Raw genomic sequence first — 17,497 nt, 5'->3', positions numbered from 1 at the left:
CCTAGCTCCCGGGCGGGCACCCGGTGGCGGAGCCCTCCAGCCTCCCCGGCCGCCCGAGCTCAGACCCCGTTCTGCCCGCGGCCGAAGCCTTCGGGTGGGCTGGCCGGGGCCGGGCCGCCCCGGGGTCCTTGTTCGGCCGCGTCTTTCTGCCTTTTGGGTGAAGCTGCGTGCAGGGTCTGGAGCTCCCCGGGCGGGCAGTTGCAAGTTGTAGGGATCCAAGCGAGGAGTTGTGCTCTCTCCCGGTGGGAAGTGGCGCGCGCGACCTGGGCGGCCCGCGCGCCCTGCCCGCCGCTTGGTGGGCCCGGCCTGGACCGTGCGGGACCCCCGGAGCGGAGCGGCCGGCCGAGCGCTCCGGCGTCCCCGGGTTCGGGGAGCGGGTTGCAGAGGGCGGGACTGTTTTGGCTCCGCCGCTCTTTGTCGTTTCCTGCGGGAGAGTGGGGGGGAGTCGGGTTGCAAGTTTACATTTCGGACCGAACGAGTATGCATTCCAGAGAGCGAGGCTTTCCTTGATGGCAGAACAAACGGACCCCAGCCCTCGCTGCGCCCTGCCGTCCTCCTCACCGGGGATTTGCAGCCTGGCTGCCAAAGGGCTGGGGTCCAGCCTGTCCTTTCTTACCCACCCGTGTCGGGAGTCGGGGCCGTGGCTGCTCTCCGGGATCCCGGACCCCTGGACCTTCATGGTTTTCCGCCTAACTTTCCTCCTGCTCCTTCATCATCTCCGTCACCCAGGCTGCACTTTGCCTGACTTGTAAGGCCTTTTGTGACCTTGGCCGCCAGGTTGTGCCTCTCGGGGGGGCTCCTCCTGGGGCTTCTGCTCCCGCAGCGGGCAGGCCCCTCTGTCCCTGAGCTTTTGCGGTGCCATGCCTACCCCCACTGCTGGTCTCCTCCAGTGCTGGCCCTCTGACTTGGGCAAGCCTCTGGGGCGGCCCTGGCCCTCAGGGTTCTTTCTTTTTTGTGATTCCAGTGCTTGTCTCTATTAGATGTCTGCGGTGTGACAGTGGAGCTGTTTGGACAGTGGCTGTGGGAACAGTCAGTCCTGAGACAGTCCTAGGTCTTCTGGGCCCACACTCGTCTTGTTCCACATGCCCACGGGTGGGTGGGGTGTGTGCTTCTTGCCTCAGGACCACTAGGGCTGAGCTCTCTTCCCACCCCATTTCTAGAGATGAGGAAGTGGAGGCCCAGACTTGGGCACGGAGGTCAGCGACAGAGGTGGGCTTTATGACTCTGGGACCTGAGTGTGTAAGCAGCATCCTGGGTACTTCCATATGGTTTCATCCCAGCCACCCTGATAGAAACGTCGCCATCCATCTGCAGCTGATGGGGGAGGTGTGGGTGCACATTCTGTTTGGGACTGCTTCAGGTGTGGTGACAGTGGGGTCCTGGCTGTGGAGAGCCTGCTGGGTGTGTGTGTGTGTGTGTGTGTGGGTGGGTGGGTGGGTGGGTGTGGGTGTGGGTGTGGGTGTGGGTGTGGGTGGAGTGAACTGAGGACTGGAACACAGCAGAGACAGATGGAGGAGTGCCTGGAGCACTCAGGAGAGTCCGGAGGCAAGCAGAGGAGCAGGAGCACAGACAGCCCTGTGGAGGAGGCAGGGAGTGGCTTGAGCTCTGGCTGAGAGCTTTTGCCTCCCCCCTCCCAGTTCTGTGGGGTGGGACTCCTGTCACTCCCGCTTGACAGAGGCGGAGAGAAAATACATTGTTCATACTGCTATTAAGTGCTCCGTCTGGGATTGGAACCCTGGCTCTGGAGTTGACACCATCCCACTGAGCGCCAGGAGGTGGGGAGGGGCTTCTCTTTGGAGCTCTGCATTTTAAGATACATGGACACCTTTTGTTGGCTCGCAGCATGACCTGACGGTGTCAGTGAGGACACTGTAGGTGTGGCACCTGTTGAGTTGCTTGACTGTTCTGTCTAGAGAAGACCAAAGGGAGCATTCAGTGACAGAGTGAGCGGGGTCTCCTTGGTGGGGAGGTGACTGTGGGCAAGAACATGGCTGTGTCCCCCCCCATGACGTCACACACCTTCCAGAAGCTTAGCCAGCACTCACTGTGGTGACTTCCAACATCACACCTTTGGCTAATGCTGTGGTTTTAAGAAAAGTCTGTGTTGAAAAGTTTCCAAAGAACCATGTCCTGGATGGTTTTGCCAGGCAATTCCAGGAACAGCGTGAATGGCTGTCAGGTGGAGGGGAGAGTGACTGCTCTGCTTGGTTTCACTCCGGTGGAGCCGAGGCCTCAGAATGGGGTAGCAGGGTCGGGACAGCACAGTCTGTTCGGCATCAGTAGGGGCTTTAAATGACTGGAGTTCCGTTAGGGCAACTCTTGATTCTGGGCAGAAGGGAAGGCGAGGATGCTCACATCCGGGTCAGCCCAAGCTCTCCCCACGGTTCTAGGAGTTGGCACTGGAGGGTCCCACTGGTTCTCAGGAAGGGAAGACAGAAGTGCTAGGGGACAGGGATTCATTCCCGTTAGCTAATGGGCTGTTTCCGCCCAAGGGAAAATTACTGGCCTCCCCCCTTACCAACCACAGCTTTTTTGGGGGGAGCCTAACAACAGGGCTGTGTTTCCTTGGAGGGCTGTGGCGGGTCGTGGGTGGGCCTTGCTTCCACTCCGAACACTGACTTGGCGGGATGAATGAGTCACGAGGGGAAAGAAAATGATAAAACTCCATCTCATTTGGAAACATGAATCACAGCTCATTGTTTGCAAGTACTTGGAATCTGTTAGAAGCATTGTTTGTAAATGAGACACTTCAGTTATTTATTTATTTTGTAAATTGGGGAAAGGAGTAAACAGCTGATCTGTTGCTTCCTCAGCAAGGCAGGAAATGCTGGTCTCCCCCGCCCACCCCATTTATTCCAGTGGGGGTTGGGGTTGCCCCCAGTAAACTTACTAGCCTGTTAATGTCTCCCCCTAGGCTTGAATTGGGCGGGTCAGTGTTTATGGATTTGGTTAATTAACAGAGGAATGAATTTTGACCTGTCCCAGGGGGGGTTGGCCTGGGTGAACTTTTCCATCATCCCCCAGCTAGGCAGAGTCTGAGGTCTCAACGCCAATAAAATTATTATGGATCCTGTTCTTAAGATGAGGTAAAAAGATGGAGTGTGTTCTAGAGTCACACCTGAGGATGGTGTGCTTACTTCTCTCATTGGTGTGAGAGGCAGAATAATGGCTCCCTTCCCAAAATGTCCATGCCCTCATCCCCAGAACCTGTAAATACGTTATGTGACATGGCAGAAAGGGCTTTGCAGATGTGGTTAACGTAATGAGACTTAGAGTTGGAGAGATGACCTTGCATTATCTACGTGGGCCCCCAAAGCAGAGAACTTTCTCTGGCTGGTCACAGAAGAGTGGAGTCAGAGGTCGCTGGCCCTGAGATGTAGGAGCCCCCTTGCAAGGACCAGGGAGCTCAGGGCAGCCCCCAGCTGGCAACCAGCAAGGAAACGGGGACCTTAGTCCTACAGGCACAACTGGATTCTGCCAGTACCCCTACGAGCCTGGAAACAGATCCCTTCCTGAGCTTCCCACAAGAGCCCAGCGGGCCAACAGCTGGATTTTGAGACGCAGAGCCACTGACTGTCTGACCTGGGGAGCTGGAGATTATCCCTGTGGACCGTTTGAAGCTGCTCAGGGTGTGGCCGTTTGTTAAGGCAGCAAGAGAAACCTAACAGGTGGTGCTGAGAGCAGTTTGGGAGAGAAAGGTTCTCTTGCTAGCCTTCAGCTTTGTTACGGAGGAGATTGAACACCAGTGGACCCAAGTGTGGGTGCTTCATTTTGGCTTTCTCTACGGAGAACTCAAAGGGGATGCAGGTGTTGGTGCTGCAGACACCTTTAACTCCTGTCTTACTCCTCATAAGCAAATTACTCATCTTCCTGAGCCTCGGTTTCCCCATCTGGACGGTGGAACTAAGCCTGGCCACCACAAAGACCAAGGACGGTGCATTGAAATAATGTTGGCAGAAGAGGGGGCATTGTGTTTGAGATCAGCCAAGCACTCAATGGGGTGTTGCTTTTGTTAATTTTTTATTTTATAAAGTGCGGTTCAGAAATGTAGTGACAAGTGATTTTCTGTTTGGATTTGACAGGTACGGTTTGCTGCGAGAATACTTTTCTTCAAAAGGTGATTTCTTAATGGTGTGTTTTGCCCCTCTCAGGGGAAAGTCTCATTTGCTTAGTGCTGGGGAGCATGACTTGTGTGTATTTAGATTAGTTCTGACTGATGATAACTGCTAGGAGTAGTGTAATGTCCAAATAAATTTGGGAGTGTGGGAGTTGCAGAGAGATGTCTTTTGTTATCTAGAGTAGAAAGCAAGCTGCTACTTTGGGGAAGAAAAATTAGATTTAATTGTAAGTCAATAGAAATGCGGACATTTTCATTCACTGGAGTTGCAGAAAAACCAGATTAGGGCACATTATATTTCTACAAACCTTATTTTACTTTGAAAACATTATAAAAATTTTAAATTCATTGTTGTGCCAATGTTTGCGTAGCATATTACGTCTTCTCAGGCTTGTCTTAGGGGTTGTGCATAGTTCCTTCTCTTGTTTGCTTCTTTCCTTCCATCCTTCCATCCTTCCTTCCTCCTCTTTTGTATTTTTTCTTTAACTTTGTGTTTTCAGATAATTATAAACACATACGTTTGTAACAGATAATACAGAGAGACCCCCTCTGCCCATTACCAGCTTACCTCTAGGTGCCGTTTTGCCAAACCGCAGTGCCACACAGAGCCAGGATAGTGGCCTGGATGCAGGGCGGGTACAGGGCACTGCCGTCACCCCCAGGTCCTCTCTTCTTGTCCTTTTTTAGCCACACCCACCTCGCTCCTCCTTCCGGCACAGTCCCTGGCAACCAGTAATCTCTTCTCCGTTTCTATAGTTTTATCATTTTTTTTTTTTAAGGTTTTTATTTATTTATTTGACAGAGAGAGACACAGCGAGAGAGGGAACACAAGCAGGGGGAGCGGGAGAGGGAGAAGCAGGCTTCGTCCGATGCGGGGCTCCATCCCAGGACGCCGGGATCATGACCTGAGCCGAAAGCAGATGCATAACGACTGAGCCACCCAGGCGCCCCTAGTTTTATCATTTCAAGAATGTTACATGAATGGAATCATATAGCATGAAACCTCTTTGGATTGATTTTTATCATGCTGCATAATTCTCTGGAGGTTCTTCAGGTGGTTGTGTGTATCGGTGGGTGGTTCCTTTTCATTGCTGACTGGTGTTCCGTGGCATGGATCTGATGCATCAGCCATTCACCTGCTGAAGGACATCTGGGTTTTGGCTGTTATGAGTAAAGCTGCTATGAACATTTATGCACAGGTTTTCACATGAACACAAGTCTTCATTTTCTGGGATAAGTGCCCAGGAGTGCCATTGCTAAGTTGTATGTAGTTGTGCGTTTGGATTTTTAAGAAACTGCCAAACTATTCCAGAGGAGCTGCACCCTTTTGCATTCCCACCAGCCACGTATGTGTGATCGGGGTTCTCCTTACCCGCCTTTCTTGTCCCGCTTGTCTATTTTAGCCAGTCTGATGGAGTGTGGTGGTGCGTGCTTGTGGTTTGGATTTGCATTTCCCTCTTTGCAGGCTATCTTGGCGTAATTTGGGAGATGAGCCTGTGGGCTGCTGCGTGAGCCGCGGTGCGCGGGAAGGCTGCTGACAGGTGTTGCTTGCGGGGGTGCAGCAGGAGCGGGGGTCACTGAGCTGTGCAGTTGTCGAATGTGTTAGGGTCCTGAGTGCAGCTGGAAGAAGAGATCATGGGGTGGGAGGCTGGTGGGGCTGTCCCAACAGTGTGGAGCCAGGCAGTGCCCTACACCACTGGCTGACCGCCGGGCACCATGTTCAGACTCCTCTTCTGAGAGGTGGGCCCTGAGGAGGGGGCCCAGGGAAGGGTCAGAATTTGAGTTTTAGCTGAGGTGTGGCCACTCTTCATTGGTGTGACCTGGGGCAGGTCTTTGAGCCTCTCCTGGCTGGTTCCACGTTTTCAAAAATAGAGGATAATGCTTGGCCCTGTGTACAAGGTCAGGCCGATTGGGAGGTTCGTGGGAGCTAAAGGCCAGTTAAGGCCCTTGGGGAACACTGTTATGTCAGTAGCAGTAACATTGTCCTTACGTTTGCTTTTATTAATAAGGTGGGAAGTGCTTTGGGACCCCCCCCCTCAAGTCAGCATGTAAAGTATGTGTATTAGTTTGCTGCCTTGACAAAGTACTACTCTGAGGAGCTTGAGCTGCAGGAATTTATTTTCTCAGTTCTGGAGGCTTGAAGTCCAAGATCAAGGTGTTGGCAGGGTTGGTTCCCTCTGCGGCCTTCTGCTTGGTATGTGGATGGCTGTCTTACGGTGTGCTCACAAGGTCTTCTTCCATGGTGTTTGTGTCCTCCCCTCCTTTTCCTGGATTCGGGCTCACCCTCATGATGTCATTACCTCAGTCATCTCTTTCAAGACCCTATCTCCAAAGACATTCTGAGTTATTGGGGGGCAGAACTTCAGTGTTTGAATTTTGGGGGACATAACCCATAACATGATTATCACAAGTAAGACATTCCCTCTGAATTTTTGTGTGCTTTTGGTGGCCACCATCTGAGTGATTATTATTATTTTTTTAAATAATTTTTTTATTATGTTAATCACCATACATTACATCATTAGCTTTTGATGTAGTGTCCCATGATTCATTGTTTGTGCATAACACCCAGTGCTCCACGCAGAATGTGCTGAGTGATTATTTTTCTGCAAGGTCATGGGTCCCCAGTTCCTTGGGGATGCCTGGAAGAAGGAAGGAGGGAGCTCGCAGTATGAGCCCCCCTCCCTCACAAGGCTCACAGAATCTAATTTAAAGAACCAAATTAGTGTCTGTGTTCAGCCCTGGAAATTTCTTGTAATCAAATTATTAGTGATGGGATGATACAGTCAGGGGGTTTGAGACCTGAACAGGAAGTTGAACAGGTTGTAAGTGTGGGCACTGGCATGGTGGGCGCACCTTGGGAACAGCTCTTCCTTAGGGGCGGCCCCATCACACTCCACCTGCCTGTACTCACCTGCCTGTGCCATTAGGAGACGGAGCCCTCCAGCTTGGCTGTATTTCCAGTTTCGTATCCCTTGTAGTGTTGGTGTGTGGGCAAGGTGGCCAGGCCCCCTGTGGTTCCGGAATGCCAGGTGTCCAGTGATGGCAAGGAGCGCCTTTCGTACTGGTATTGCATAGTCACTGTTGGGCCAAGTGTACAGCTCCGGGGTCTGCTCTTCACTCTGTAACTCGGCAGCCATCCCCCTCCACGCATGCACCTGAGACGCTGGAATTTCTATACACGGGCACTCTCTGCTTCTAAAAACCAGGTGGTTTCACCCCAACCAGATGTCTGTCAGCTTGTTAGCTTTTCATTTGGGTGCCTTGAGGAGGAAAAGGTGTTCTCCTCAGTGTGGGGTATCACAGAAGATCACAGATTGAGGGGCATGGAGATGCATCTTTGAATCTCCGGTCCATCTCTTGCCAGCCAGGTGACCTTGGGTGAGTTATTTACCGTAAGCCCGAGCTTCCCCTTTGTGAGTTGGTGATAATAGCATCTTCCTCGGGCGGTTCTGGGGATAAAGAGAGAAGCTAGCACAAACCTGGCGCTGGGTCTGTGCTCAGTAGCTGTTTCTTTTATGCTCCCCTCGGTCGCTAGTCTGTGCGACTCAAGCCACGTGGGCCCCATTGTGTCTGCAACTCTGCAGCCCCTGCTTGTTGTAAGGGAGGGTCCCCGACGGGGGGAGAATTCCCTGGAATTTTAGTGTTCGCTGTGAAGTCCTATCGGGTTGGAGTTCCTACTGATCCCCAGAGCTCCTGAAGGGACCAGGTGAAGGGAGCCCAATAAAGCTTACGTGGATAAATCTCTTCCCAAAAACGTCACTCAGAGTCTTCGTCCTGGTGGGATTGCTCTTCACAGTTGCAGTTTGCTGCTGCATTTCCTCAAGAGTGCAGTACAAATTCTGTGTGCCATCTTGAGTGATTTTGTTTAACTTACCTGCTTTTATATGAAAATGTAACTATTTCTGAATTAGGGTTGGCTGGCTGCTGTAACAAAGAGCCCCAACATTTCCTGGGCTTCATATAATGAAAGTTTGTTATTTGTTTATGTCACAGGCCAAGTGGCTGGTGGAGAGGGGCCTCAGGGGCTCTGCTGCCTCTAGTCATCCGGGGACTCAGGCTTCTTCTGTCCTGAGGCTCTTGCCCTCCGCTAGGCTCTTGGGTTCCTTACCTTTCAACCTGTGGCTGGGGAAAGAAAGAAAGAGATGGAGGACCTTTCACAGGAGCTTTTCCCTCTGCCAGGGCCGGAGGTGGTGCTCATCCCAGAGCTCAGTGCCTGGCCCAACCTAAGAGCACCTGAGCCTTGCACATAGAGTCTAGCTGTGTGCCCTGCAAGAAGGGGAGAATGTGCGTATTGGGAATCTCCTCTAACAGGTCCCTGTCATCGACACCTACTTTTTATTGATCAGGAGGAGTTAGATCCTTCAGCATTATTGGCACCGAACACAGAGATTGTAAGGTGTCACACCATTTTGTCCCTGAGAGTCACTTGGCAGAACAGATGTCCATACCTCGACAACAGTATGAAGAGATGCAAATGAGAACAGGTGCTGCCTTTTTCTTTGGCCTGTTTTCTGCTTCTGCTCCTCTTCTGTAGATTCCAGGATGCCCTTCACTATAGACCTGGCCCAGAGAGTACTCCTTGGGGGGTGCGGTAGACCTGTGAGCATAAGGGAGGCTGCCTTCTAAATGAGTCATCTTCATGTTTGTCTGGCACTTCCTATTCTCACCATCCTGAAACATATGCAGCACCCCCAGATCCCATTCCTGCGTCTTTGGAATTCTTTGGGCCTCAGAAAGGTGGTGTACTAAAGCCTGCTCATTAGAACGGTGTCTTTGTTTCTAAGTGTTGGTTTTTGTTTAGTAGAATGGAATCTTAATATTCTGAAATAACACTTGTCTTTATGACTAAGCATGCTCTGAAAAAAGCCTATAAAGGTTAATCAGTCACAGCTACAGTAACTTAAAAGTTCGGTTGGGGGGCCATTATGGTGTAGGGTAAAGAGCAGTGGACTGGGAGTCAGAATGCCTGGAATCCAGGCCAGGGCTCTACTCTTCTGCCTTATCTACCCTCCCCGGCCTCAGGCCCTGGGAGATGGGGCAATAGTGGCCTCCATTTCCCTAGAGGAGCTGGCTAGATACTGCACGCGTAGAGCCTGCGGAAGGAGAAAGTACTACTTTCTATTATTTCCTCTTTCAGAAGGAGAAAGTACTACTTTGTATTAATGATGTTATAGAGAAAATAGGTGATTACTGGTGATGGTTTTAATCAGTTTCTTATTGGAAAAGAGCAGTGTGGCAGTGTGAGCATTACTTTTCCTAAGGTTTTGTAATTTTTGTTTTATTACTAAACAAGTTGTCTAGTCATTGATTAACAGTGTGAGCCGATGAGCCTTATGAGTAGGCACTAAGCTGAGCAGTTGAACTGATGCACGAGGTGGATCGTGATGAAGGTGAGTGTGTCCCAGCTTCCGTGAACAACGCAGTTGTTGTAAGCCACGGAGAAATTACAGGTCAAAGAAAACTGTGCCTTCAAATAACCTTTCTTCCTTCCAGTTTGCTTGCTAGCATTGTTCTTAGATGTGGGGGATCCAGAGCCGCCCTCCTGGGGTGTAGATCGTGGTCCAGCTCAGCAATCCCTTATGTGAAATTCTTAGGGCTAGTGGTGTTTTCAAATTCAGGTTTGTCTCGATGTGGAGAGGTAGATGGTACCCGTGCAGAAGGCTCACGTATGTGCTGCACACCCCCAGCGGGTCTGGGGACTCCGCCACAGTCAGACATGTGGATGCGGCTGCGGGGGCTGTATGGTCACCTGCAGTGTGAGGGAGGTGACCTGTGATCAGCCTGCTCTCCGCTCAGGCCCAGTTTTTGCCATTAAATGAATTACCAGAAACTATTTTTTTGAGTTTTGGGAGATGGCAGGGACATGGATCGTGTTTGGTGTTTTTCGTGGCGAAGCCAACACCTTCAGTGCTTGTCAGTCCTGGGCTCTCAGGTTCTCTGATCAGAGTTTTCAGACTGTGGTGGCTGCTGGCTGCTTCAAAACACTTTAAAAAATGTCCTTCATAGCCTTCTGGCCTCATTTCCTGCCGTATTCCTGTCCAGCTTGGTGCTGGGCTGGTCCCAGGTTCCAGTCTGTGATTTGCCCTTTCCTGCCTTAGCTCCTTAGGACCTGTGCCCGGGGCCCTAGCCTTGCAGGCCTCATCCTTTCTGCCTCCTGACCCCTTCCGGGGGGGGCTGCCCCTCTGTTCCCAGCCCAGGCTGTGGGGACAAGTGTGTGCGAGGGCCGAGGGCCCAGCAGCAATGGCCCTGAGTCCCCAGGGCCTGGGAGTCTTGAGGCAGAAGGAGGGGTGGGGGGGTAGTAGAGCATGGGGAGGGGGCAGGTGCACCCCAGGGTCAGGGAGTCAGCGTTGAGGAGAGGCGTGCCTTCCCCCTAGAGCTCACAGCATTGTGATTTCTCTTCCTGATATCCTTAGCCAGAATCTCCTGATGCAGATTCTGGGCTGATGTAGCTGTGTGGCCAGGAGGCCGAGCTCTAGGCAGCGGGGCGCCACGAGGGGCCTGGAGCAGCTGGCCCCGAATCTGGATGACGGAGGCCTAGCTCTACACAGGGGTACTGGTGCTAAACCCGGAAGTGTGACCCAGGGGTCCTGGTGCTAAACCCGGAAGTGTGACCCAGGGGTCCTGGTGCTAAACCCGGAAGTGTGACCCAGGGGTCCTGGTGCTAAACCCGGAAGTGTGACCCAGGGGTCCTGGTGCTAAACCCGGAAGTGTGACCCAGGGGTCCTGGTGCTTAACCCGGAAGTGTGACCCAGGGGTCCTGGTGCTAAACCCGGAAGTGTGACCCAGGGGTCCTGGTGCTAAACCCGGAAGTGTGGCCCAGGGGTCCTGGTGCTAAACCCGGAAGTGTGACCCAGGGGTCCTGGTGCTAAACCCGGAAGTGTGACCCAGGGGTCCTGGTGCTAAACCCGGAAGTGTGGCCCAGGGGTCCTGGTGCTAAACCCGGAAGTGTGACCCAGGGGTCCTGGTGCTAAACCCGGAAGTGTGACCCAGGGGTCCTGGTGCTAAACCCGGAAGTGTGACCCAGGGGTCCTGGTGCTAAACCTGGAAGTGTGACCCAGGGGTCCTGGTGCTAAACCCGGAAGTGTGACCCAGGGGTCCTGGTGCTAAACCTGGAAGTGTGACCCAGGGGTACCGGTGGTAAACGTGGGCAGTGACCTGTTTGAGGCTCAGTGCCTTCTTCCTGTGAATTTTCAGGGCCATCACTGCCTGTGGAGGCTGCCCCCTCAAAGCGAGGACTAGTATTCAGGTTCGGACGTATGCATGGGGGACTCTGCACCCCCTCTGTGCCCCAGTTTGCTCACTTGTCGCCTGTGCATAACAGTAGTTGCTGCCTTAATTCATGTAAAACTGGCTTTCTGGACTTGTGCACTCTTGACATCCTGGGTTGGATAATTTTTGGTTGTGGGGGGCTGTCCTGTGCCTTGTTGGGTGCTTAGCAGCATCCCTGGCCTCTACAATAGATCTTAGGAGCAGCCTCTCAGTTGTGACAGCCTACACAGCTATTGCCACATGTCCCCCTGTGGGCAGGATGGCTCCCCTGCAGAACGACTGGCATGAAGTGCAGGGGTGAAGCTGAACTCGGGGGCAACACCCGCTGGCTGTTTACTGTGGCATCATGATGGTGTTGCTGGAAGCAGAGGCTCTCCTGATATCTGGGAAGGGCAGGCTGGGACCCTGCAGGACTGCTTCCTGAAGGGTGTGCTTTTGGGGAGAGGCCGGAGGGGAGGAAGCAGGGAGGAAGGTTGGGGGCACGGTGGGTGGGGGCCTCTGGCCAGGCCTGCTGGCTGTAGGAAGGTGGTCAGGAGCCAGCTGTTGTTTCTTCTCCTTTCTGAGAAACACAAATGGCAGTTTTGAGGTCAGGTTCTGGGACAGGTGGGCAGATTACCAGAGGAATTAGGGACCCTCCCCGCATTCTTCCTTAGCAATTCCTTTCTGGCTGCCCTGAGACCTCCAGAAATACAGGAGCTCAGGCATTCGCCGTTGGAGTTGTATTTGCTGGAATAAAGGCACTTATCCAGACTCCTTTCTTCCCCCTGAAAATAATAACTTATTTTCTTTAACATAATTGACTTTTCCAGGGGCAAATAATGATTTAGCAGGAGGGAAATTTGATTATTTTTCTTCCAAATTGCTGCGCTTCTATTAACTTCACAAGATTTATTTTCAAGTCCTTCTAACGTCATGTGTGTTCTACCGCCTATTTTTCAAAGGCAGGATTGCAGCTTGGTCCTCCAGGCACTGTGGCCAGGCTGCCGAGTTCTTCAGATGGTTTTGGGGAGTGTTGCTTTGAGGATCAGCCTGGAGAGGCCAAGGGGAGGGAGAGGTGAGGATGGGAACTGATACTGGGGACCCCCACAGAATAAAGGGCTGGATAGCACTCAGTCCGGCTGACCTCAGTGATGTCTGGCGGTATTTCTTTACCCAAACTCTGATACAGTCCACCCTGTGTGGCCTGGTAGTGCCACCGGGCCTTTGCGTATGTTCTCCTCTCTGTCTGTAGATAGTCTTTATTTACCTCCCACCTCCAGGCTCAGCTCAACTTGTAAACCTTTCTCCACTCACCCAGGCTGAGTGAGGGCCCACCCCCTTGCTGCTCCCTGCAGTTCTACACATACTTCTACGCCTGGGGGCTGTTGGTGCACCTTACCTGTGGCCCCAGCTGGACAGAGGGCCCTTGAGGACAAGGGCTGAGTTGTGTTCCTTTCCCTGTTCCCTGCACCTGGTATGGTCCCTGGCACACCTGTTGAATGAAGGCAAAGGGACAGAGGGATTTTATCTCAGCCAAGCATCGGGAACTAACTTGAAAGCTTCAGATCTCCTCTTGGTGGAGAGTCACATCTCTGGGTGTGTGGCCCCTTCTGGGACATGTGACAGAATTGCTCAGGAATCCAGTGTGTGATTGGTCTAAATGGACTTAACAGCTCCCCCACCCTGGACTGTGGGTGGCTCCCTAAGAAGAGGCCCTGTCCTCAAGGAAAGGGGATGACCGGTGCCATGCTGCATACAAACTTGGTGACCAGGCAGCTCAACCACACCTCCAGTCATGTGTTCCTCAGATAGCTGGGGGCATCGGAGCATGTTTGTGACTTGGCTGTCCCTGCAACTTACCCCCCGCCCCCCCGCTTCCCCTCCTCTCAGGCTACTTCTCAAGTCCTTCATGTGTTGCTCCAATAACATGCTTTCTCAGTCTAGCTGTTGGGGTCAAGTGCAGGGACTGGATGAACAGGAGGAGAGGAGAAGGAAAACCCAGTTTGTGAAGGAAGATGGTAGGGTGAGTCCTGGCTCCTGGTCCTGGTGGCTGCAGAACCCCAGGGAGGCTCTGAGCAGCTTTCGGGGCCTGTGATCATCTGTAAAGTGAGATTCTTGCCCCAGTCTCTCCTGCCCTGCAGCATGGTGATGAGATGTCAGTGAAGTCAAAGTAGATCATATACATTGAAGTACTTTGTACCGCAGAGCAGTGAACAGCTCAAAGAAACAGTCAGACATTTTTGTTTAGAACAGAGATCTGTAGCCTTTTTTCTGTCAAGGTCCAGATAATAAATACCTTAGGTTTTGCTGGCCAGGAGGCAAAATAGAGGGCACTATGTGGGTATGTATATAATCATTAAAAACATGGACCCACTTGGGGCGCTTGGATCGCTCGGTTGGTTAAGCATCTGACTCTTGATCTTAGCTCAGGTCTTCATCTCAGGGTTATAAGTCCAAGCCCGAGTTGGGCTCCTCACTGGGCATGAAGCCTACTTAAAAACAAACAAACAGCGGAACCACTCGAAAGTGTAAAAATCAGAAGATAGTTTGGCAATTCCTCAAGAAGTTTTAAACACACAACTACCACATCACTCAGAGATTCCACTCCTATGTCTGTTCCCTGAGGAACTGCAAACAGACGTTCCAACAAATACTCGTACATAAATGTGCACAGTGGTGTTATTTACAATACCCACAACATGAAAACCGTCCACATGTCCATCAGCAGGTGAGTGCATAAATAAAATATGGCGCATCCATACAACGGAGGATTATTGAACCATAAAAATGAACGAAGCACTGATACACATTACAACATGGATGAACCTAGAAAACATTATGCACAGTGAGAGAAGACCGTCACAAAAGGACATATATCTTAGGATTCTCTCTGTATGGGAAACGTCCAGAATAGGCAAATCCATAGACCCCAAAAGCAGATTACTGGCTGCCGGGGGCTGGGGGAGGAGGGAATGGGGAGTGACTACTATAATGGGGATGGGGTTTCCTTGGCGGGAGACAAAAATATTTTATTTTATTTTATTTATTTTTTATTTTTTATTATTTATTTGAGAGAGAGAATGAGAGAGAGCATGAGAGGGAAGAGGGTCAGAGGGAGAAGCAGACTCCCCCATGCCAGATCATGACCTGAGCCGAAGGCAGACACTTAACTGACTGAGCCACCCAGGTGCCTGGGAGACAAAAATATTTTAAAATAGACCTAGAACCACATAGAGTTGGTGATTGCACAACATTGTGAATGTACTAAATGCTACCACATTGTATACTTTCTTCCTTTATTTATATACTTATTTACTTTACTCCTACAACATTCCTGTTAAGTGAGTGCTACTTTTGATCTCCATTTTATAAAGGAGACTGAGGCACCGAATTTTTTTTTTTTTAAGATTTTTTTTGAGAGAGAGCGAGAGAGAGCAGGGTGAAGGGCAGAGAGAGAAGCAGACTGATTCCCCGCCGAGCAGGGAGCCCGATGTGGTACTCGATCCTGGGAATTTTGGGATCATGACCTGAGCCAAAGGCAGACGCTTAACCGACTGAGGCACCCAGGTGCTCGGCACCGAATTTTTTTTAACTAATTGCTTTAACCAAATCATACAGTTTAAAATGGCTAATTTTTTTTTTTTTTTTAGATTTTATTTATTTGAGAGAGAGAATGAGATAGAGCATGAGAGGGGGGAGGGTCAGAGGGAGAAGCAGACTCCCCGCTGAGCAGGGAGCCCGATGCGGGACTCGATCCCAGGACTCCAGGATCGTGACCTGAGCCGAAGGCAGTCGCTTAACCAACTGATCCACCCAGGTGCCCTAAAATGGCTAATTTTATGTTACATGAGTTTTACCTCATTAAAAAAAAAATGGTGGAAAGCATTCTTTGTGGATGGGCAGTACAAAGTCTGCCTGTGGCCGGATTTGGTCTGCGGGTTGTGGATTGCCAGCCCCTGGCTTAGAGTCTTCGTGATCCTTCAGTTTAGAATAATGGCTATTTTGTCATAGTATTATGTACTAATTAGAAAAGGATGCAAGCTATCCGAAAAGTAGAAAGATGTCAGAATCTTGTAGGCATTCTCCAAATAACGTACCATTCAGAAATATCCACCCTTCTAAGTGTACCTGTATTCCTGTGTTGAGTGTGGATAGAAAAATGGGAGGTCCATAGACTTTTTTTTTTTTTAAAGATTTTATTTATTTATTTGGCAGAGACACACAGCGAGAGAGGGAACACAGCAGGGGGAGTGGGAGAGGGAGAAGCAGGGGCTCGATCCCAGGACCCTGGGGATCATGACCTGAGCCGAAAGCAGACGCTTAAGGACTGAGCCACCCAGGCGCCCCGGGAGGTCCATAGACTTTTAAGGCTGAAAGGACACTCGGTCACCCGGTTTTTTGGATTGAGGAGTTGGGGGTGGTGGGAGCAGAGCTGGGACACTCTGGCACCCAGTCCAGAGCTTTAGTAAACTCTGGGGCCCTTCAAATGCTCCGAGTGGGGGAGGGGCGGTGAAAGGTTAAAAAAAAAAAGGTGATTTAACAGAAATCCAATCCTTTAGGGTCCCTGCCTCTTCAACTGTGTTGCTTCCAGTTGAACAGAAAATAAAATCTCCATTTTGCACTTTATCTGACCAACAGTTACCAGTGGGGACCAGATGTGGTCAAGGGCTCTGAAACATTTGTCTGCACGATTTCCCTCTTTGATCTCTGTGATTCATAGGCAGGCACTTAAAGGTGGGATTAACGTGGAATGAGCCTTCAGAGTGAAGAATCTTAAGTCCCTGGCCATGAAGGGTTGGATGAAAGTGTTTCTTAAGGACAAAGTTTTAAAAATCGTGGCATAAACGGTATTGCATATAGTACTTCTATTTTTAAAGTCGATGTTTTATTTACCTGCTGAAGTCTGCCGCTTACCCGCAGGTATTTGCAGCCGCTTTGCAGATTTTCTTTAAATGTGTCAGCCTACAACATTTTTTTCTTTTCTTTCTTTTACAGCTTATACAGTTTTCACTGGGCTTGCACCTTTTTCACTGATCTGGTAATGATTCATCTCGTGGTTGGGAAGGCACCGCTAGACTGAAGAAATGGGATGGTAGTGTCGAGTCTTGTTTGCAGTTTTTATGAACATTTCTTGTTTCATGCAGCCCGCCTTGCTGGGCAGTCGGCCTAATTTGCCTTCTGCTTGTGTTCTAAAGTACTTTTAATTATGTGTGTGTGTGTGCACATGAAGTTAGAGCTGTGTGGAATCCTGGCACTACCTAGTCCGGTTTCTTCACTTTACCCAGTGGGTCTCCTCATGCCTTTTCTTACCACTCAGGGGATTCACGGGTATGTTTCTAAAATACACACATTTCAGAGTGTGCATAGGTGCATCTGTACGGACAAACTCCAAACCTCGGGACAGCTGAGACCAAGATGGAATCATGTTATTAGGAAGCCTTTCCTGTGACACATCTAGAGCATGGAAGCTTCGGGTTTCTTCCTTTTCTGAGAAGATAAGTTGGGGGAATACATAGAATGTCAAGTAGAGATGATTCTTAACAATGAAATAAGCCTTCCCTAACTGCTGCTGTTGGTTAGTGACATGAACCTTGTCTTCATCACAGTGGGCAGAGGGCCTGAAGAGCTTGGGCTGACCACGCAGATGGTAGACTCTGCTCTACAGTATTGACTATGCCTCAGGGAGGCCAACCGATGGCAGCAGTGGGGACCTCTGTGACTGGAATAAAATGCTGTGGCAATTTAAGTCAAAGGTTAAAAAGTCATCAGTGACCCGTAATATCTGTGGGAGTGTGAAGGGCAGCTGAGGAGTTAGCCTAGATGTTTGTGATGTAGAGACTGCAGTGTGTCAGGCCGGGCTGGTGTGGAGACTGCGGTGTGTCAGGGCAGTATTGGTGAGGTGACTGCGGTGTGTCAGGCCGCGCTGGTGTGGTTGTGACTGTGGTGTTTGAGCAGACTAAACAGCGCGATGTGTGTACAGTGTTTAGTGTGATGCCTGGCACTTTGTCACCACTTGATACTTGGAACACCATCACTGGCGTAGTGTCAGCCTGAAAATCCATCCCTGGTGACAAAACAACCTAAGTTTAGTGTACTTCTGTCTTCTGGTAAAAAATTTAAAAAAGACTA

General features: G+C 50.7%; 1 protein-coding gene across 3 annotated transcripts in view; it reads left to right on the top strand.

Moving 5' to 3' along the window:
* DOCK1 (dedicator of cytokinesis 1) overlaps positions 1–17,497 on the top strand; it is a 493,587-nt gene that overhangs the window by 370 nt on the left and 475,720 nt on the right. The gene's annotated exons all lie outside the window — the stretch shown is intronic.

Source organism: Eumetopias jubatus, unplaced genomic scaffold, assembly GCF_037043125.1.
Source record: "Eumetopias jubatus isolate StellerSeaLion01/CBP00866 unplaced genomic scaffold, mEumJub1_p1.0 scaffold_17, whole genome shotgun sequence".
NCBI classification, from domain to species: domain Eukaryota; kingdom Metazoa; phylum Chordata; class Mammalia; order Carnivora; family Otariidae; genus Eumetopias; species Eumetopias jubatus.
This window is presented reverse-complemented; position numbering and strand designations above follow the sequence as displayed.